The 23,287-nt window shown below is 42.4% G+C and overlaps 1 pseudogene; it reads left to right on the forward strand.

Moving 5' to 3' along the window:
- Window positions 1-699: 699 nt before the first annotated feature.
- LOC129553084 (E3 ubiquitin-protein ligase RNFT1 pseudogene) lies at window positions 700-2,013 on the forward strand (annotated as a pseudogene).
- Window positions 2,014-23,287: the final 21,274 nt, after the last annotated feature.

Below are 23,287 nucleotides of genomic sequence, written 5' to 3' on the forward strand. Positions count from 1 at the left end.
TGGCCCAAGGGCAATATGTACCCATCCTCCTGGCTGACCTCACCTGGACTCCCTTCATGATAAGAAGAGTAGCCATGAGTCTATGCCTGAGAATAAAGGCAGAGTGGAGGTGGGGGACCCGAACAGTAAACCAGGAGTCGGGTCTACAGATGGTAGGCCTCTCCACAACATGATGGGCAGATGGAGAGCTAGAGGATCACAACTGTGTTGCTCCTGGCGGTCTAGGGGCTGGGATCTGGGCCCTATTTATGTCTACCTGGCTTATCAAGAACTGAGGGAGAAGGATGGGAAAGGTAGTGAAACTTGTACTTCCTTTAGCTCAACAGTTATTTATACTGGGTAACGTGTGTGTGTGCATGCTAAGTCCCGTCAGCCAACTCTTTGCAACCCTATGGAGTGTAGCCTGCCAGGCTGCTCTCTCCATGGGATCCTCCAGGCAAGAATACTGGAGTGGGTTTCCATGCCCTCCTGCAGGGGATCTTCCTGACTCAGGGATCAAACCTGCATCTTTTACAGCTCCTGCATTGGCAGGCAGATTCTTTAGCACTAGTGCCACCTGGGAAGCCCAACCTGGGTAATACTGGCCTTGGAAAGACAACTACTTGGGCTGCCCAGCAGGGCTGAGATGCTGGCAGTGGGGTTTGATGGTGATGGCCCTGACTGAAAGCCTCAGGGTGTCTCCCACTGTTCCTGCTGTCAATGCCCAGGCCTCAGTCCATTCAATGTCACAGGAGGAGGCAGAACCCAGAAGTAAAGAAATCTGGATCTCAAGGCTCAAACAAGCCAACTTTAGCCAATTGCTCAGCCCTTTTGGAGCTGCAGTAGGTGAGGATGCCTCAGCCTCCTGATGTGTCCAAACAAGGTTGACAGGAGAAGCTTCCTGTTTTTATTCTGGAGATGTTCATATTCAGATAACTCCATACCTAAAGAGTGTGCTGAAAATCTAAGCTCCAGAAATATTACTATAAGGTCAGGAGTCCATAGCTGTTCCCACGGATATGTACACAGCCAGTTATGGAGTTATTCCCACAATGAAGCCTGATGTAACCAACACAGAGCCTGGAGATCATCGTAGCTCCTTCTCAGAATTCAAATACCTCTTCGAGGGATTGCAAAAAGGTCTTCCATATATTTTGATTCTGGGTGTAAAACTTGTTATGCAGCATGTAACAAGAATTGCTCTTGGAACTGGACTGCTCACAACTTTCATATATGCAAATGAAAGCATTGTAAGCCAGGTTTTTCTAAGAGAAGGGTGCTCAGAGATTCAGTGTGTTTGGTTACTGGTAGTCTTAGCAGGATTATCCATTCTTTCATACTACACATTTTATTCTCAGTCACTTCATTACAGCTTAATTTTAAAAACTCCTACCATAGTCCATTAGAGTTTCTGGGAAATACTTTGGTTCGCTGGAATTATAGGCTTCATTCTGACATTCCTCTTCATGGGCTTAAAATGCCTATTTACTTAAAATGCCTTCTTTCATCATGCCTTTTAAATCCTAGAATTACTGGTACATGCTTTTAGAAGAATTGTGTTAGTATTATCAAGCTTTCCTTCCCATACCAGTTTGGTTTCATTACCCTATAAGCTATGGGGAGTTTAGTGACATAATTAGATGGATTCTTGGAATATTGCTGGTTTTGTTCTACCTCATACTAAACCTTTTGGACTTTTTTTGACATCTAAGAACTTTCAGACAGGTTTTGCCAATATTTTCTACATGACCAAGTTATGGAGTGGCTGCCAGCCAGAGACAGTGTTCAGATGCAGATGATATTTGTTCAATATGTCAAGATGAATTTCAAAAGCCAGTTCTTCTCATCTGTCAATATATATATATTTTTTTGGGAGGCTAATTATTTTGCAATATTATATTGGTTGGTTTTGCCATACATTGACATGAATCTGCCCATGTTTTGTGGATAGAAAAAACATGACCACTGCACAGAACTGTGATTTCAGACCATATAAACAAACGGAAACATGGAGTCACTTCATCACAGCTTTGAGTATGTGAAGCTTTAAACTTCACATTAAGGCCACAAAATATCAATTTCATTTGCTTACAGTGACTATTGATAAAGGCATTAGAATGGGTTTTCAAGGCTAGAAGTTAAGGAAAATGTTTCCAAGTGGTCTTAAAGTATTACAGTAAGACTTAAGTGTGTAGTCCAAATTATCAAAAGATTAAATGAAGGAACTCCATATTCAAAAGTATCTGTGAGTAATGTTCAACCTAATGCACATGCAACATTTATTCTTCCTAATTACTTGACAGAGAGCTGAAGTGTTAAACTGTAAACGTGTTTGCTTATTAATGCTATCAAAATGATAATTGCATAACCAGAACTTATGGTTTTAGGGGAATTCAGCTACTCTTTCTTGACATCATTTTCAAAATAAAAACTATTTTTTATAACGTTTTAAGACATATTACCTGAATGTAAAATTTTCTTTATCGTTTATCTTTATAATTCCCATTGAAAAAATTCTAAAATTTTAAAATAAAATTTGTATTTAAAATGAAAGTTCTAAATGCTATATTTTGTCTGTAATAATCAGATTTTATAAGGAAGATTAATTCATTGATAATGACATATTTTAATATTGTAATTTTCTCTGTAGTATGATTAGCAATCATTGAGAATAGATGACTTAAATTGCTTTTGGTTTTGTGGACATCATGCATACAATCCTGCCATCAGCTTTAATGCTCAGATCTTCCTTTTTGTATAATATCATGGACTATCCTGAAGTAGCTATTAAAATAACTCACGTGGATTTTAAAAAAAGGTAACCATTAATACTTGACATCAATAGTTGATCAATGCACAAATCACCTGCTTCCTTGTATCTTCACCATGTGGAAAATTCCTGTGACCTCTATTCCATAATTTTTCTCCTTCTTTTTGTCTTCTGGAGGGAATAATGTAGTTTCAACTGAAAGATTAAACAAAAACATCCTAAGTGGAAGCACTCCTTATAGAAGAAAGCTCGAGATTGTAATTAAAATTTTGGTGATGCCATTGGATGCCACAGAAACTATCACCTTCAAACAAAGATAGGGCTAAAATAACCCAGAATGAGGAAACTCTTTTTGAAGAATCATCTGCACTATATATCAATCCACCTCCATTTTGTGTGAAAGGTAGAAGGTCAGAGGCCACATACTTTATCCGCACATGTGCTCAGACAGTGTTTCTCCACAGGCACGTGATTTGGAATGTAATGAAGTGGTTCTGTGTTACCTAGAATCTCTGCACAATGCAGGACACGCAGCACCCAAAATGCCAGCAGCCTCCTCAGTCTTGAAAAGCTGAATGTCATGGGCACTGCTGCTCTTGTGTGTCCAGAGTGCACTGCATAAACTATTTCAAAACTATTTGAATCAGCATAACAATTCAAAATATTAGTAACATCTTCACTCTTCAAATGATGAACTGAGGTTTGAAATGGATTGCTGACTTTTCCACATGGCTACTGAGGGGTGCTGCTGGCACTAACCCCAAGAAACTGACTGACTCTAAATTCAGCTCCTTTCCTGAAACATTGTGCTGCCTTTCAAAGCAGGCAGAGACTCAGACTGGATCTCAATACATTAGTGCTGCTGCTGCTGCTGCTGAGTCGCATCAGTCGTGTCCGACTCTGTGTGACCCCATAGATGGCAGCCCACCAGGCTCTGCCGTCCCTGGGATTCTCCAGGCAAGAACACTGGAGTGGGTTGCCATTTCCTTCTCCAATGCATGAAAGTGAAAAGTGAAAGGGAAGTCGCTCAGTCGTGTCCGACTCTTAGCGACCCCATGGACTGCAGCCCACCAGGCTCCTCCGTCCATGGGATTTTCCAGGCAAGAGTACTGGAGTGGGTTGCCATTGCCTTCTCCGAAATACATTAGCAAATACATGCAGATGAATTGTTGCTGTTATTATATTTCTAGCTATCTTCTAAGGAGCCCGGGTCTTTTTACACAGATGACACTTTTTTCTGCGGGTCCTTGGTGGCAGAGTAGAGCTAGCAGCTAAGAGGATCTGGATTAGTTTGGTTAAACGGAGGGAGCAGATCATGGAGCTTCCAGGGACAATGGGGTGGGGAGGGGAATGGAAAGAGAACTACTGGGACCTAGTCACACCGTGAATAAAGCAACATGACCTACCCATGCACTCTTCATCCACGAGTCTCAAACCTTCAGTACAATGTGTTACTCATGAAATGCTTGGAGAGTGAGTTTTGGGGATAAAATGGCAAAGGGCTGAGAATTACTGCTGGGTCAGGAGAGGCTGATGCAGAGACAGCACAGGTGGACCCAGAAGCCAGAGGCAGGAGGAGGGACCAGGAGGGTGTCAGTCACTCTGAGAATCAGCAGAAATCAGGCAAGGCCTGGGGTTTTCACAGATGTGTGAATTCACCCAGATGTCTCAGACTGGGCGCACCAGTTCACATCTGAATCGTAGGCAATTAAAGTGAGGATCCAAACATTGCTAGGCTACAGGATACTTTCACGTGTTACAGGGAGGAGAACCAATCTGTGTCAGAAATCACCCAGTTTGAAACTTTCCCAAAGGCAATCTAAAGATTCATTTCTTCCTTTAATAAAATTCACACACTATTTGAAGTGACTGGTCATCTACTTTTCAGACTGGTCAGGACCACGAGAGGAATTCTCTGAATAGAGTTAAAATTGGTGAATGTGAGATGTGATGAAGATCCAGAAATAAATGCCCTGAGGTCTGTTCAGCTAGTGTCCCCCGAATGTTAACTTCCATAAGCAGGGAGGAGACTTCCAGGTTGTGCTCTGTAAGTAAACCCAGGATGCTTATGTAGCTTTCATGACCAGATCTCATAAAAATGACAAAATGACAGAGAATGACTGAATCACATATGAAACAAGGACCAAATGTTAAATATAATTATAATCCAATTATGATTATTATACATTAGGATTCTCATAAAATCATCCAGTTTGTGCTCAATAAAAACTTGGTGAAACCTGGCTTGTATTCTTTTGGACACACTAGTCTGCTCTTATTTTCTTGTTGGAATGTTCTGGTTTGCTGCTTTTTTGTATTCAAGACCTTATTACTGCTTGAGAAATGTTCCTTATCTTTGCATGTGCACTAATCTTTATGTGAGAAGCAGGAGATGGTGTCCGTGGATGTCTGCACAGCCCTGCAGCTGAGTCTCACTGAGATCTGAATCTGAGTGCTGCCCCTTAGGGGTTCTCTGATGCAGTTCCCTGCAGCCCTGGGGAGGATGCTCATCCACTCTAGGCCAACGGTCCTGTTCAAGGTCCTCAGTGTTCCACGTAGTTCAGAGAGGAGAAAAAGAGAAAAACCATTACTGTTGCCAGTAATGCTGACGCTTCTATGCTGATGCTTCTCAACAGGCCTTTCAATTCCCCCTCATTGTTTCAGTCATCTTTCCAACTTCTTGTCCAAGGCAGGCTCTGGCCTGACCTGTCCCCGACACAATTAGTCAGTGGTTGACCCTCATTTAAATACTAATAAAACTCAGAATGTCATTGTGTTCTTTGAAAATAAACTTGATAATCCTGATATATCTCAAAAGAAATTCAGTGGACCTCTCCTCAAAACTTGGGAGTGCTTCCCATCACAGCCCACACAGTGGAGGAACATTCTACCCAGTTTCCACTCTTCCCTCAGCAGCTCTAGGTTTCTACTGCAACCTGTTTAGAACCCAATGTTTTATAAGAAAACAGCACAGAAAAGAAGCACAGCTACTGCTCAAGCAGGCAACTCTTAGGGTCCCAGAATTTATATGTAAGGATTTAGAAAATATCCTAGAAACCATAGTAGCAGGGTCTTCAAGGACAAGTAAGGCAATCAGAGACCCTTAATTTTAAGGGAAGAAAAATACAACCATAAGTTTACCATCTTTATCTAAATAAACTCTGTATGTTTGAAAGTGAGTCCTTTCTGGACTTTGAAGCATGGATTTGAAATTTGCATGGAATGGGAATCCATCCAAGCCAATTTGTTGTTGTTCAGTCTCTTAGTTGTGCCCGACTCTTTGTGACACCATGGAGTGCAGCACACCAGGCTTCCCTGTCCTTCACTATCTCCCTGAGTTTGCTCAAATTCATATCCATTGATCTGATGATGCCATCCAACCATCTCATCCTCTATCACCTCCTTCTCCTCCTGCCCTCAATTTTTCCCAGCATCAGGGTCTTTTCCAATGAATCCGGTCTTTGCATCAGGTGGCCAAAGAATTGGGGTTTCAGCTTCAGTATCAGTCCTTCCAATGAATATTCAGGGTTGATTTCCTCTAGGATTGACTGATTTGATCTTGCTGTTCAAGGGACTCTCAAGAGTTTTCTCTAGCACAACTCGAAAGCATCAGTTCTTTGGCACTCAGCCTTCTTTATGGTCCAACTCTCACATCCATACATGACTACTGGAAAAACCATAGCTTTGTCTATACAGACATTTGTCAGCTTGCCAAGTGTTAATACTTCATTCAGGACATGGCAGTCATTCTTGCATGAAACTACAAACCAGCCACATTTTTGAATACTACTCATTTCGCCAATTAAAACCTATTTCAAATATTTCCTATGCTAATCAATTGGCCTCCTGGTGTACATATAGTTAATTTTATTTATGATACTAAGTGACCTAGCAAAGGAAACTATTAGCAGAATACAACCTATGGAATGGAAGAAAATATTTGCAAATGATGTGACCACCAAGGGATTAATTTTCAAAACATACAAATACCACAAACAACTCAACAACAAAAGAACAAACCATTGAAAAAACAAGCAGAAGATCTAAATAGACATTTCTCCAAAGAAGACATATAGATGTCCAAAGGCATATGAAAGGTGATCAACATCTCCAATTATTAGAGAAATGCAAATCAAAACTCAATGATATACCACCTCACACCAGTCAGAATGGCCATCACTGAAATGTTTACAAATAACGAATGCTATAGAGGGTGTGGTGAAAAGGGGATCCTCCTACACCATTGGTGGGAATGAATGTTGGTGCAGCCACTGTGGAAAACAGTGTGGAAATTCTTCAAAAACTAAAAATAACATTGTTGTATGATCCAGCAATCCCAATCCTGGGCATATATCCAGACAAAACTCTAATTCAGAAAGATATTTGCACCTCTATGTTCACAGTAGCACTATTCACAATTGCCAATGCAGAGAAACAACCTAAATGTTCATTGACAGATGAATGGATTAAGATATGATATATATGTATATATATATATACACACACACACGATGGAATATTATTCAGCCATAAAAAGGAATGGAATAATGCCATTTGCAGCAATATGAATGGACCCAGAGATTAAAATACTAAGTGAAACAAGTCAGAAAGAGAAGAAAAATGCCATATGAAATCACTTATATGTGGAATCTAAAATATGACACAAATGACTTATCTATGAAGCAGAAACAGACTCAAAGACAGAGAGAACAGACTTGTGGTTGCCAAGAGGTGGGACATGAGGGAGGGATAGATTGGGAGTCTGGGGTTAGCAAATGCAAACCAGTATATATAGAATGCATCAACATCAAGGCCCTACGGTATAGTGCAGGGAATTACATTCAATATCCTGTGATAAACCATAATGGAAAAGAATATGAAAAGAGAATGTGTATTTATGTATAAGTGAATCACTTTGCTGAACAGCAGAAATCAACACAATATTGCAAATTAATTATACTTCGATGAAATAAATAAGTTACCATCTTAAAGATCTTGATTCTGGCAAGGATTCTTCATCCATTGGTTAACCACCTTTGGAGGGTAGATCTCCAAAACATGGTATTGACATGCATATTATCATATGTGAAATAGATCGCCAGTCCAGGTTCAATGCATGAGACAGGGTGCTCAGGGCTGGTGCACTGGGATGACCCTGAGGGACGGGATGGGGAGGGAGGTAGGAGGGGGGTTCAGGATAGGGAACACATGTACACCCATGGCTGAGTCATGTCAATGTATGGCAAAAACCACTACAATATTATAAAGTAATTAGCCTCCAATTAAAATAAATAAATTTAAAAAAATGCTAGCTAACTGCTCTTAGAAGATAGAGTAACTAGTGTATACAACCACATCACAATGTTTATACTGAGGTATAGACAGAGTTGGAAGCAAGAAAAAAAGTCTTGACCGGCTGACTTTTTGTTTTGTGAATCCTATTTCAGTAGGTGCTGAGTCCCATGGAAGGACAGGCTCTCTTTGCTGGAGATTGACTTATATTACAAGAAATAAATCTTGATTGGGCTGTTTCTAAAACTTTTCATTTGGAGAACTAGAATTCCACTGACCCAGAAATATCTAGTACACCTCTATTTAGAGATTTTAGAACCTTAGAAAGGAAGTTTGAGTCAAGCGTCACAGAAATGAGTCTGTTCTTTGATTCAGTTCTCCACCTCAACTTTCCTCTGCTGCTGCTGAAAAACTCTAGTAGAGAAGCATCTAAAAGTGAAGAAGCATAAATTTCAAGTGTGTTATCAAAATTCCATTGATTAACAGAAAAAATGTTACTGGTGAATCCTGGCTGAAAGGTAAAAGTCTAATTGTTTTTAAAAGACATTCTCCCTAAAGTATAAAACTATTGTTTTTGTTGACTCAAATTCTTTGTAAGATATGTCAAGCCCTTTCAAGAACAATATGGAATATCATGCATGCACACACACACACACACACACAATTGTAACTCTCATTGATACTTAAACACAAGGTTTTAAATTAAAATCAGGCAACTGAAATCTTAAAATAATTTCACCATAAACCTTGGTAGTTTTGAAACTCATTCATCAAACACCAAGTAACTTGAACTTTGAGATTAAATCCCTTCTGAAGAACACGATTCAAAGAATCTTTCCCATTTTGAGTCTTTTTTGGAACTAGGCAGGTGTGGAAATATGTAAAGTAATAACAACAAAATAATACAATTAAATAGTAAATGAGCCAATGCCTCAATCTTATGAAATAGCTCAGCTGACCAACATGCATTTCATTTTGCTAGGCTTTCTTTCAGCAGCTTTGATCTCCTGCATGGCTTCTGAAAAAATGGCAGAAATAAATCAAGGTGCAGTAAAAAAGGTAGTAAAGGCAAGAACAGTAATTGTGCTTTTGGTTTCACTAAGCTGAGACATTGGCAGTCTCTGGTATTCATCTAGCTGGTGTTAGGATGATTTTTTTTCCCAAGCATCAGGCTTTTTGAAAGAGACAAACCCCCTAAAGCCAGAGGGGCAAGATCTGCACAGATATGCAGGCTTGTGTGGAGGTGAGTATGGAATAAACTATATTGCCTGAATGATATAGATGAAGGGCCCCAGAAAACCTCTCTGTCCTCAGACTACATCCCTCACTACACTGGCATGGTTGTCCAAGCTTCAACCGTTAAAAGACTTTATTTTTTGGTTTTAAGATTGTGATTTTCTAACTCCCTTAAGCTGTCAACATTCTCCCATTTAATAAAAATTTAGGGGCTTCCCTAGTGGTCTAGTGGTTAAGAGTATGCCTGCCAGCACAGGGGACACTGTTTCCATCCCTAGTCCGGGAAGATCCCACATGCTGCGGAGCAACCAAGCCCACGTGCTACAACTGCTGAGGCTGTGCTCTAGAGCCCATGAAGTGCAACGACTGCAACCTGGGTGCCTAGAGGCTGTGCTCCTCAACAAGAGAAGCCACTGCAATGAAAAGCCCACACAGCATAAGAAAGCCCACACACAGCCATGAAGACTGAGTGCAGCCAAATATAAAAAAAAAAAAAATTAAAAAAAGAAAGAAATCTTTAACAAATTTTATTCAGAGGCCTAATAAAGCAGATGAAAGCAGAGATGCTGTAATTGAAGTAGATGCCCCATCTGGTCAGCCCCCTACTCCCTCTGAGACACATCTGCAAACTGCTAAGGCTCATTGAAGAACACTGAAAAACCACCAACACAGACCTTCCCAATTGGTGTACACAAAAGGATTACACAAGTTGGGAGATACCAAGTCCTTCAGTCCTTATAGGTGGGACTGATGGGGAGGTATGGGTGGAACCGTGGTCAAGCCATCTGTGATCCGTTGTCTCTCACTTTTATTTACCTCAGTGGTGGGCTTCACTGGGGACTCAGTGATAAAGAAACCCACTGCCAAATGTGGGTTCAGTCCCTGGGTCATGAAGGTCCCCTGGAGAAGGAAATGGCAACCCAGTCCAGTATTCTTGCCTGGGAAATCCCATGGACAGAGGAGCCTGGCAGGCTGCAGGCCATGGGGTCAGAAAAGAGTTGGACACAACTGAGGGACTAAACAACAACAATGGGAATGTTATTATCATTTTCTGTTGTGTGCCGGACAAGAGAAAAGGTTAGGGAGCACTAGGTTAGGGCATTATGTTCTGACTGAGTTTATCACACCAAATTATTGCTGGTTATTAACACCTTAGCACGCACTTTTCCCTGTTAATTCTCCATGGAAAGGAAACATTGTCAAGCAAATCTGGGTAGGGGAGAAGCTGGAAATATGGGTCATAAGCCAGGAAGCTCTCGGGAAGGAAAGAATTGAGTGGGAGGCCACAAGAGAAGGCTGGAAGTGTTCTGGATGCCTGGCACCAAAAGGTACAACGCTAAGACAAGAGGAAAAGGCCACTCAGGAAGCCCTGGAGGGCTCTAACAGAAGGTCCTGCTCTCCTACCGCAGGAGGATCGGTCCTGCTCTCCCACCTCAGGAGGATCAGTCCTGCTCTCAGGCATTGGCTCAGCCCGTGGCAATCCTGCTCGCAAACACAGACTTTCCTCCGGAGAGAGTTTACTCCTGAGGGTAAGAGCCCATCGGGGACACCCAGAGGAGTGGATTGTTCACCTGGAAGAAGGTGGACTTGACCTGCTCTCAGGCATCGGCTCAGCCCGTGGCAATCCTGCACGCAAACACAGACTTTCCTCCGGAGAGAGTTTATTCCTGAGGGTAAGAGTCCATCGGGGACACCCAGAGGAGTGGATTATTCACCTGGAAGAAGGTGGACTTGAGTTTCAAAAGAGCCGATGAGTAATTGCAAGGGGGAACCTGTCACAGAAGGAGGCAGGCCCTGACAGTCTCGGGCTGAATAAACAGTGCCACTTCCCACCTCCTCCCTCCCCAGCATCCCGTCCTCTTCCTCTGTTTCTCAATTCCTTTTCCCATCACTCTGACTCACAAGTGTCAGCTACAGGAGTGGCTCCCCATCTCCCGGCCCTCAGAGATCTCATTGTAAACGGTTTCTTCTCATCCCCGTCCACTTGGTATTGGGCACCAATCCAGACCCGACCCACTCTTCCAAAGGCGCCCCCTGAGGTGCAGCTTCCTGGCAGGCACCTTCCACAGGCAAAAATGATGTGCCTCAGAGGACCAATGCGCCAGACGGACAATCTGAGGTTTATGGTTTTTCAGCAAGGGGTTCACAAAGCCCTGCCAATTCCCCTTTTGCCATTGGCCAATTCCCTTTCACTGGCTCTCCCCGCCTGTCATCTGCTTTGTCAGCCAAATCCCTTTTCATTTTTTCTCAGCTTCGTCTTGGACTCAGGCCTAGTAAGGCCTGTCAAGGAGATTCCTAATGTATGAAGTTTTATCTCTTCCACTACCATCCTGAGAGGCGTTGCCTGTCCTTCTGTGACACGTTTCACAGGAAGGCATTCCCGTGTCTGAAGTGGAGCCTAGTGGACCAAAACACCAAGTGAACAGTTGCACACATTATTATTTTCAAATGAGAGTTTAAATGGAAAGATGCGAAGGAGCAATCCACTGGGGAGTTTGGGGGAAGGGAGAAACAAATGGAGGAAAAACTAAAACAGGGAATGTCTTTTGCAAAACTGAAAATCTTTAGGCAGAGTCAAAAATTACTCCCCAAATGGCACAGTCATTTTGGAAACAGGACGCCTTGAGTTCTGTCTAAATCCTCGCACCATCCAAGTCCTTCAGAATGTTCTGGGCCTGTCCCAAACTCACTTGCTTTTTTCTCACCAAACTCTTCATTATTTCTCAGCATGATTCTCTCAGTTTTGGTGAAATATACTTATTATTATTCACACACAAATTGCTGGGTCCACTGGAGGGACTTTTCAAATTCAGTTTTCTTCCCATGGAATGACCTTGGTGCCTAGATGGGTTTGTTAAATCTAACACTTACTGAGGCTTACTAGGTGCCACACACCTTGCATGACTTACCTTATTTAATTCTCATAACAACTCTACGAGATAGGTATCATTATTGTCCCCATTTGAGGATAGTAACAGATGGGGAAACAGAGCCGAGAGAGTCCAAGCCGTTGGTCAAGGACACAGAGCTATTACTCGGTGATGGAAACAGAATTCTAAATCAGGTGTGTGTAACCGCAGAACCCAAGCTCTGAACCACAGAAATGCTCATCTTCTCCTCCTTTGTTGAAGCGGTTTAATGTGTATTGAGTTTAACGTTTAAACTACTTGCAGGTTGGGGACAGAAATGCCCGCTCCTCAGCTGTCCTCAGAAAATACAACTCTCAAGCCCACTGCTCTTCAGATCTGCAGGAAAACCAATTTTTCTTAGCAGATCTAGGCAGGCAGAGATGAACACTCTCAGCTGTTAAGCTTCTATGCGAACTGAACATAGTTTCAGCCAATGGGGTCTGCAGACTCGTCAGCCCCACGTCCTGCAAGGTGGTGTGGCTGGGCTCTGCTTCCTATCCGCCAAGATTCAGTGAAGATCCCTCAGGCTGCAGAAGTTCTTCAGGAGGAAAAAAGGAAGATCATGCACTTCTCACCCTTTGGTGCTACTCTGAGTCCGGAGGATAACACACCAATCTGGAGCTAATCCGCAGCGGCACCACTTTAGACGCCCTCGCAGCCACATCCCAAGGCTCCAGACTGCCCCCTAGAGAACAAGATTCTCTGTTACTCCCTTCAACCAGCGAGCTCAGGAAGCAAGCGGGGTAGGGGGAGGAGAGGGGGAGGGGAGGGGTGGTGGAGGGGGAGGGGCGGTGCAGCTTGCGGGGGAAGGTGGAGGTTGGGGGGAAGGGAGGGTGGAGTTGGGGTCAGGCGCCTCTCCTTCCTTTCTCATTTTTCTCTCAAAGTATTAGTTCTGTTTCAGAGGCTTCCTTGTCCCCGGATCGCAGCTGTGGTCACCCAATGACCCTCAGTTCACCTCAGATTTCAATAACTTTGAATTTCAGAGAGGAGGTATTGGAGATCTAGTGCCTTCTTTCACAGGTCCCTGGGTTTCTCAGGCAAGTTTGTGCCTCGCCTCTCAGAAAAGTTCAAGCAGCACTTCTTAATAGTCTTTAAAAAAAAAAAAATCAAGCTTCACTCACTCTGCTATAATCATAATTCAGCTCTCAGGAGAAGCCTAACTACTTCACGATAACTTGGCATCTGCCACTTAGCTCTTAGATGAATTTTGTCTCCACAAGAAATTTGGAGGCATGAACTTTGTGAGCCTTTCCATGGCTGTTAAGTGCTCCTCGGAGCCCAATATCTGGTGTTCACCAACTAGGGCCCTGGAAGAGCCTCTCTGTTCCTTTTGTCCCTTTCCCATTTCTCAGCAATGTTGGGATCAAGGATGAGCAGCCCATTAATATTGGCAAGGCTGTTTGGGCTCTTCAAAGGGGAGATGTCAGAGGCAGGATCCTGGGGGTCTATAATGATTTTATTCTCAACCACCCTGCAGCCTTTCTGTATCAAACCTCTAATCTGTAATATTAGAACGTAGCTGAATCATATTTCCAATTATCTATCTTCATCTGCATCCCCACGGGACACTGGGGGGTAGACTGGAGACTCAGGGTGAGCCTGGGAAGATTCAGAGATTTTAAAAGAAACTGATTAGCATAGTATTTGGGAGAGATTCTCTTCCCTTCTCTGCTCTGCTTTTATCTGATCCCAATTGGCCTCAGAAGGCCAGCCAGCTCCCAGCCTGCTGGCTGAGCTGCTGCTCCCTGCCTGGGCGGGTAGGGCCGTTGTGTTGAGGGAGAGATGAACAACTTCTCGCTACCCTTTGCAGTCATCGTCCCCTTACCATACCCACCGTGACAGAGTTTGCACTGCTAGAAGGTGTGAGGATGCTCTTTCCCTTTGGGTACTATGTTTCAAATTCAATGAACTGTCATGAAGAGGAACAGACAGTAAAAGTTACCAATTCTTAATCAACATCTGTTGCCAGGCACTTTACTGACACTGTCTTTTTTAATCCTCAGGAAAACACTGCAAAGGAGATTTTATTCCATTTCCCTATGTAAAGAATTCAAGATGAACAAGGTTCATCTAGTAAATAACTCACTCCAGTACTCTTGCCTAGAAAATCCCATGGACGGAGGAGCCTGGTAGGCTGCAGTCCATGGGGTCGCTACGAGTCAGACATGGCTGAGCGACTTCACTTTCACTTTTCACTTTCATGCATTGGAGAAGGAAATGGCAACCCACTCCAGTGTTCTTGCCTGGAGAATCCCAGGGATGGGGGAGCCTGGTGGGCTGCCATCTGTGGGGTCACACAGAGTCGGACACGACTGAAGTGACTTAGCAGCAGCAGCAAATGTTGGAGCAGGACTTCAAATCCCAAGTCCATGGTGTTCCCACCACCTGACTCTAACAGTTTGTGATCTGAGGCCTGGGTTATGGCCTTCCCTTGGGGAATTAGCCAAGAGAAACTCAGTATGCTTTTCTAATCGATTTATTCTTTTTTCAATCAAAAAACATGAAAAAAGATATGCCTAAGTGTTATAATTTGCCATTGCAATGGGTGATACTAATTTTAAAATGGAATTAAGCATGACTTGAAGTAATTATCTCACTCATTTTTTCTAAATATGGTTTTTATCTCACAGTTGAGTAAAACCTGAATTTCTAGGTCATTCTCAGTTTTTGATTTGGAACCTCCTCCTCTTTGTCTATAACGGTACAATGTTCTGCAGCTTCAGTATCACCGTGATGCTGTGAGCATCTCTATAGTTCTTCTGTGATGGTTAAAGGCACAGACTACATGACATGCTCTGGTGGCTCTATACTGGAGACTGTACCTAGAAATGCAGAAGACACCAGTTCCAGTCCTGGTTCAGGAGGATCCCACATGCCTCGGAGCATGACTGCTTTCTAGTATTTCTGCTCAGCTGCCAGTAGAAGGCAACCCATGTGTCACCCACAGATGTGGGGGGTGGGGGCAGTTGAATAGGCCCATCTTTGGGCAGAGGAAGGAATTGGTGTGGATAATAGCTGGGTATCACTTAACATTGCAATGAGATAGGACTCAAAGGAAAGGGAGACCCTTCGGATTCATCTCAGTATTTTATAATAAAAGTCATCATCTGGTCATAATAAAAAAACGTACTCTCTTTGTAGAGAGAGGAAGCATTTCTAATTTCAGAGTCATGACTCCAGTCATAGAAAGAAAAGTACACTTATTATTAGGAGAAAATAAAATGTTAACAGTAGTTATCTCTGAATAGTAAGACTACGATTATATAAATCATTTAATTTAGCTTTGGGAGCACTTTCCCATCATTTCCCAAATCTTTGATGGATACAGTTTACTTTTACAATATACAACTTATAAAAAAAGAAAGTTTCAGGAATTAACTAAATTGATACCTAAGGTACTTTCCAGCTTGTCTGTTCTCTATAAACATTTATTAATATTTTGGTAACAATTCTGATGTTTTCCCATCATTTTATTTGATACACTAATGAAGACTGCCAAATGTTTGTCTTAATGAACTTAATTTCAGGAGCAAATATCGTCACCACTTACTTCTTTTCTGTCATTGTGCCTCTGGCTAAGGCTTTTGCTGTCTCTGCACACCAGGAGGGGCCTTGACACCTCCTTTCTTAAAAAAAAAATTTTATTCTTATTTGGTTGCACCAGGTCTTTGTTGAGGCACATGAGATCTTTGATCTTCATTGTGGCTTGTGGGGGCTTTTAGTTGTGGTATGTGGGATCTAGTTCCCCCACCAGGGATCGAACCTGGGCCCTCCTTCATTGGGAGCATGGAGTCTGAGCCACTGGACCATCAGGGAAGCCCCACTGTCACCTCCTTTACCAGGACCATAGGCAGTTAGAAGCCTCTGGAGGTTATCAGTGAAGGCTAGGGGCAGAGAGACCCGGAATCACTGGGAAACTGAGACAGGGATGGAATCCTGACAAGACTGAGCTCTGCCGTGAGTTCAGTCATCTCATGAGCTGAGGACTGGTGAACTAAAGATAGATTTCTCAAGAGACGTGGGGCCTAAGAGCAGAAAGGTGGAAAGGTCTGTTCCCCGTTAGCCCTTATTCTCTGCATGGTCAGAAGCCAGAGACCACCCCAGAAGGTGTGAGTGGAAGTTCACTTTCCTGCTGACCTTTCTTTCTTGAGTCTTTGAGTGATGATGGCTCTGAAAGGTGGCAATTAGTGCCAATTGAGGTGATGCCTTTGTGAAGCTGACACCTCTCCATTAGGAAATGGACTGAAGCCAATGGACCAACTACTCAAGGCAGGGACAGAAAGCTAAAAAATCAGTGCCTGGCCAAACTCTACACAATTAGAGTTTCCTCCAACCATGCCGTGGTGCACAATGGGAACCTGTGCAAGGATGAAAACGGGAGCTCCAAGGTTGAATGCCGCCCTAAGCCTTGGCACGGAGACATAAACAATGACAAGGAAAAAGAGATACAGTGGAAGGGAGAATAGGGATGGCAGCAGTCTACTTCAGTGTGCTTTCGTGGGGCAAAATAAATCCAGTTGGAAGAGAATGGCATAGATTAAGCCAAAGGCCCTCATCTTAATTTAGTATAAAGCAATTTCCTGATTTTTAATGAGTTCTGTCACTTGCATTCTGTCAAATTTCTTGTCTCCTGTTTTTCTGTTCTTTATTTAATCTCCACAGGTACCCAGAATTCTGCTAAAACTCGGCATCATCAAAGAACAAAAGCTTCACTCACTTATTATAAAAACGTGTTAACTGTTTTCTTCTTTTTCCTTTAGCCCCAACCAAGTCTTTTTCTACATGTAAACACAAATGATCTTTAAAATACAAATATGAATGTGTCACTCCCCTGTCTAAACCAATCCCTGGTTTGCTATTGCTATTGTACTGAAGATAAGCATCTAATATCCTCAACATGTTCTGGCTCTGGAGCCCCCACTGGGCCAAACTAGTGCCTCTCTCCCATCACTCTTGCAACTCCGTGGTCTGGATCTGGATCTTGAAACAAATTATTCATATATATAAATATATATGGACTGTGAAGAAGACTGATCGCCGAAGAATCGATGCTTTTGAACTGTGGTGTTGGAGAAGACTCTTGAGAGTCCCTTATACTGCAAGGAGATCCAACCAGTCCATTCTAAAGGAGATCAACCCTGGATGTTCATTGGAGGGACTGATGCTAAAGCTGAAACTGCAATACTTTGGCCACCTCATGCGACGAGTTGACTCACTGGAAAAGACTGTGATGCTGGGAAGGGTTGGGGGCGGGAGGAGAAGGGGACGACGGAGAATGAGATGGCTGGATGGCATCACCGACTCTGTGGACATGAATTTGAGTGTACTCCGGGGGTTGGTGATGGACAGGGAGGCCTGGCGTGCTGTGATTCATGGGGTCGCGGAGAGTCGGACACGACTGAGCGACTGAACTGAACTGAACTGAACTGACCGGCATATATGGAAATGACCAAGTTTGATATGTATCTAACCAAGTAAGATATGTTCCCTATGACTAGAAAGCTCTTTCCTCTGCACTTTGCCTGGCCACCTCCCATCTTTATACTTCCAACACGTGGAATGGTCATTTCAGATCCTCTCCCCCCATTTAAAGTCATGTTTTCCTTAATATTCTTTCTCATAACCCTATTCTTTCCCTTACTTAACACTTACCATCCTGCTGTGTTTATTTCTTAGCCTTTTGTTTCTCCCACTAAATTGTTAGCTCTACGATGTAGGGACATATATACCTTATTCCCTGCAGTCAAGCCAGATAGTTTATCCCAACCCTGTATATTCTGAGACTCCATTGGTCAGGAATTGGTCAGGGGTGGGGTTTGGACATCAATATTTTTTCATAGTTTCTTGGGTGATTCGAGTGCAGTAAGGGTAGAGGACTGTTTATTCAATCTATCATCATCATTTCAGGAAGAAACAAAGGGGGCCCAGAGAGGTCATGTGACTTGCTCAAAGTCTTCTAGCTGCTATTAGTGGTGGAAACAAAGACTCAGTTTCTTTCAGAGCCTGGTCTCTTTGCATACTATGATGTCCTTTCACTTAACATGGAGAAACTTTCTATGAGCATAGAGAAAACGTGTGTGCTTAGTCGCTCAGTCATGTCCAGCTCTTTGTGACCCCATGGGCTGTAGCCTACCAGGCTCCTCTGTTAATGGGCTTCTCTAGGGAATAATACTTGAGTGGGTAGCAATTCCCTTCTCCAGGAGATCTTCCCAACCCAAGGACCGAACCCAGGTCTCCTGAATTGCAAGAAGATTCTTTATCATCTGAGCCACCAGGGAAGCCCACATAGAGAAAGGTGTCTTTCAATTTTTTTTTGTTGTTGTTGTTAGGAGAACTAACTCGTACCTGTTTACCTGGAACTTCACTGGTTTTAGCATGTTAAGAGTCAGGGAAATACTGTCTACCTCAGGTAGTTGTTGTGAAGCTTAAATGAACTCATATTTGTGAAGCCCATGACAAAAAGCCTGGTGTGTTTGTAGTAGAAAATCAGCTACTGTTAGTTTTTAAATGATACAGAAGTCTTTGGGAACAGGCAACCAAGGTAGAAATTCTCCCTTCCTCCCTCCCTCCCTCCCTCTCTGCTTTGTTCTCTTTTTCCTTTCTTAATACAGGTATAAACATATAAACACAGAAAGGAGATGTTTCTCAGGAAGTCTAGCAGTTGTGAGCACACTAAAATACTTTTTTTAACCAGCGCTCATTACTGTCTATCAACTCTGAATGCCACCCAGACATCTTTAGGTCGTGTAATTTCTCCCTGCCAAGTGAAAGCATTCATGGTACTCAATCATTAAGCAGCTACTTAAAACAGCTCTCTCAGGGTTTCTCAGTCCCTTGGGCATCCATGCTGTAACCCTGTCACAGTGCCTATTTCCTGGAATCTGGCTTCTGCAGACTTCCCAGATGTTGGTATGCCAGACTAGTTATTTTTCTAAGGCAGCCCTGGAGTCCTCGGGCTACCAGCTGAATTTGATCCATATGGTAGCTCTGGGAATGGCAAGATGCCTGTTAGGTGGAACATAGGCCATTAATATTGATTTGTTTGTTTATTATCTGCACAGGCCAACTGAAAGATGAACTTGGAGGCAACTCCAGCATGGTAACTGGGGTATGCATTTAGTTAGCCTTACCTCACTTGTTCTGGTGATCTTTGTTTCTTTGGCAAATCCATATTAGAAGAGACAGTTCATTTGTGAAACTATCAACTCAACAGAAATGCAGAAAATGAGAGAATTTTTGAGGATGGGACTTTGAAGATTAGCTTATCCAACCCCCTTGAGAGTATAGCGCATTTAATATTTTGTTTATGTGGCAACCCACTCCAGTGTTCTTGCCTGGAGAATCCCATGGACGGAGAAGCCTGGTAGGCTGCTCTACCAGGGCTAAGAGGTCGCTAAGAGTCGGACATGACTGAGCAACTTCACTTTCACTTTTCACTTCCATGCATTGGAGAAGGAAATGGCAACACACTATAGTGTTCTTGCCTGGAGAATCTCAGGGACGGGGGAGCCTGGTGGGCTGCCATATATGGGGTCGCACAGAGTCAGACACTACTGAAGTAACTTAGCAGCAGCAGCAGCAGCATTGTACAATCCACCAGGAAATTCCTCTGATCTTATCATTGCCCATCAGTTAGTAACAGGAAGACATGGGGAAGGAAAGCAGCTGCAGATTTTGATGTGGGAGGGCAGTGGGCAGGTGAGGGGAATACATCTTGTGTGATATGCAAGCGAGAAGCTCGGCAGGGAAGGAGAGTCTAGGGAGACTGGCAATCAATAAGATCTAACATTCTACAAAGACATAAAAAAGAATGAACTATTTATATATACTTATCTGATGGCTCAGATGGTAAAGAATCCACCTGTAATGCAGAAGACCTGGGTTCGATCCCTGGGTTGGGGAGATCCCCTGGAGAAGAGAATGGCTACTCACTTCTAGTATTCTTGCCTGGGAAATCCCATGAACAGAGGCTACAGTCCATGGGGTTGCAAAGAGTCAGACATGACTGAGTGACTAACACTTTCACTTTCATGTATAAACAGCGATTTTGTATAACAGGGATAGATATCAAAATAATTATGTTGAGAAGAAGTTAGACAAAAAGAGTACATACTGCACACCATTTATAAATGGTTCTAGAAAATAGAAACTGACCTGTAGTGACAAAAGAGCTCAGGAGTTGCCTGTGACTATACAACCATTATTCAGTAGGCTCCTGAAGCAGAAAACTTGGCTTCCCTCTTGAACCCTGTGTCTCCCTCCCACTCCCTGTCCCAGGACTCAGTTGGCAGGTCCAATAGAATCTACCTTTTTAATTTTAATAACTTTTTGATGTGGACCATTTTTCTAAGTCTTTATTGAACTTGCTACAATATTGCTTCTGTTTTATGGTTAGGGTTTTTGGCTGGGAGGCATGTGGGATCTTAGCTCTCCAACCAGAGATGGAATGAGCACCCCTGCATTGGAAGGCAAAGTCTTAAGCACTGGATTGCCGGAGAAGTCCGCAGACTCTACCTTTTTAGTACTATTCACAATCATCTTTTTCTCTCTATTATCATAGTCATCCTCAGGTCAGAGCTTCAAACATCATATATATGTATGTAGCCTCCAACCAATCTCCTTACCTATATTTTCTGCCTGTTCTAATTTATCCTCTGTACTGTTGTCAGAGTAACTATTAAGTATTTTTTGAACATTAAACGCCCCCAATATAAAACATTTTTTAAATTATTCAAAATAAAGAACTATACATGGAATTACAGATACCTATGTGTCTATCACCCAGAATTAAGAGCTGTTCACATTTTGGAATTTCTATTTGGCATATTTTTAAAAAAGAAAACTTAAAATGACATCATCTTTGTTTTTTACTCCATCTACCCTGTCGATGCTTCACAGTTTATAACACTGTCATTTATCCCATATATAGGTATGTACTTATTTAGGTCATGTTTTTATGCTTTTATTAAAATATGTAATCCTGTGCTAAAAGATAAATAAGTGGTACCTGCAACTTGCTTTATTGCACATGTTTAAGCTTTATGCATTTTGATAGATATAAAGATGAAATTGACTCTATATTGCTATATTATATCATATGAGCAAATCACACTTTACTCATTATCTTATGAGTGGGGCATTTATGTTATTTCCACTAAATAGATTTGAAAGGGTCATTGGTAGGAAAAATAAAGTTGCATCTGATCACCTCCCATAACTCATGTAGTCCCCAAACCAATTACCTGTTATTCTATCTCATCTGCCTCCACTCTTAAATCTCTCTTCATTCAATCATACACTCACTTCAGTTCCTCAAACCAGCACCACTGGCTGACACCTCCAGGCTGACACCACACATGCTGACCTCCTAGCCTATGAAAGTAGGAAATGGCAACCCACTCCAGTATTCTTGCCTGGAAAATTTCATGGACAGAAGAACCTGGCGGGCCATAGTCCATGGGTGGCAAAGAGTCAGACTCAATTGAGTATACACACCCACCTACATAAGAAACTTCACCACATTGTTATCATTCTGGTGTCATCGGTGCCTCTCCCACCTGTGACTATGTCTCACTGTATCCTTGGTACTCAGCATAATGCCTCCAACATGGCAGGCATTCAGGCAATAGCTGACTATGGTGGGTGGTGGGTGTGACAATAAATTCGGAGTCAACTTGCAGTATTCTTCTGGGAAAGCGCCGGGTTTCTGGAGGGGAGTAGAAGACCTCTGGAAGGTGTAGAGTGGTCACAAGTCAGGAGAAACAGCGCTCGGTAGCGAGAACATGGAAAGTGAACCACTCACAGGCCACATGGGCATGACATGCTCAGAAGTGCCAGTTTGCAATCCTGAAGGAGTTTTCTGCTATGATGGGATCAGCGACTACATTCAGTTTTGTTTTGTTTTTTTTCCCTAGGTTTTCTGAAAGTTTAGGTTGGGGTGTATGGGAAAAGCTAGCATTTTATAGTCATTGTTAAGATTTTTATTGACTTGAAACTAAGTGTGTGTGATAAAAAATGGTTTAGATGCCAAAAGCATGTCTTCCTTAGGCTCCAAAGAGATGCTCAAGTCAATGTAATTAAATGAAAGAAAATTCAAATAAAACCAGTAGGATGTGTCAGGACCTGTACTTGGCCCACTGCTTGACTCAGGAAAGAACTCTGAGAGCTGTAAAGAAGTGACAAGCATCTCTAATAGAACGTCTACACAAGGAAATCCATTAACCCAGAACATGCAAAGACAGATAATGAAAGATGTGAATATTTGCACTCACACACAAAGTTTGTATCAGCATTTCATCACTGCCTCTCATGAGTGAGTGCTACTTTCCTTATTCTGTTCCTTGTAAATGATTTTGTTCATAATGTTTATAATAAAATGCAGCAGTAATAAAATATGATGGAAGATAAATGGATGTATTTTTAAAAGTAGCTGTATGGAAGATTGTTTATGCTGCATGGCAGGCCATTTTTCATACTAAAAGGGGCTAAATTTGCCTACATAAAACACAATCTTGTTCACTGCTTTTCCTGTAAAGACTACTGCAAATGCATTGCCTTCCTTAAACTGTTTCAGATTCATCCTCTAGTCTTTGTATGTTGGACACTGGATATAAATAATTGGCTTATTGTTAGCCTTAAGTGAAGGTGAACCATTTCTCCTGGGGGATTCCTAATTCCTGGGAAACCTGATGAGCTATATTTTTAAGAAGAACTTTTAGTCTTCATTTTGGGTCTTGACATGAAGCAGAATAGTGACTTTGAGATCTAACACACCAGAAATGAAGACCCTTAAGAAAGATTCTGCTTCTTACTATTATTATGGATTAGAAAGAGTCTCAGGTCTGGCTTTTATTTGCTCTTTTCTGGGCTTTTCTTTCTCAAGTTGTAGTCCAAGGAGGAAGAGTTATTGTTTGTTTGCTTCTACATCATCAATCTCTCCCCTCTCTCTACACCCCATCCCTCTCCAGCTGACTACTGAAATCTAAAGGTGTTTGTGGGCTATTTTTCTTGCCTCAGTTAAGGTCTTTGGTGGGAAAAATCAGAACAGACTTGTCCTATACATGTATGGAGAAGCTCTCTACAGTCAGCAGAAACAAGACAG

This window comes from Moschus berezovskii, chromosome 18, assembly GCF_049115385.1.
Source record: "Moschus berezovskii isolate FMDL1 chromosome 18, NW_MosBer_1.0, whole genome shotgun sequence".
NCBI lineage: Eukaryota > Metazoa > Chordata > Mammalia > Artiodactyla > Moschidae > Moschus > Moschus berezovskii.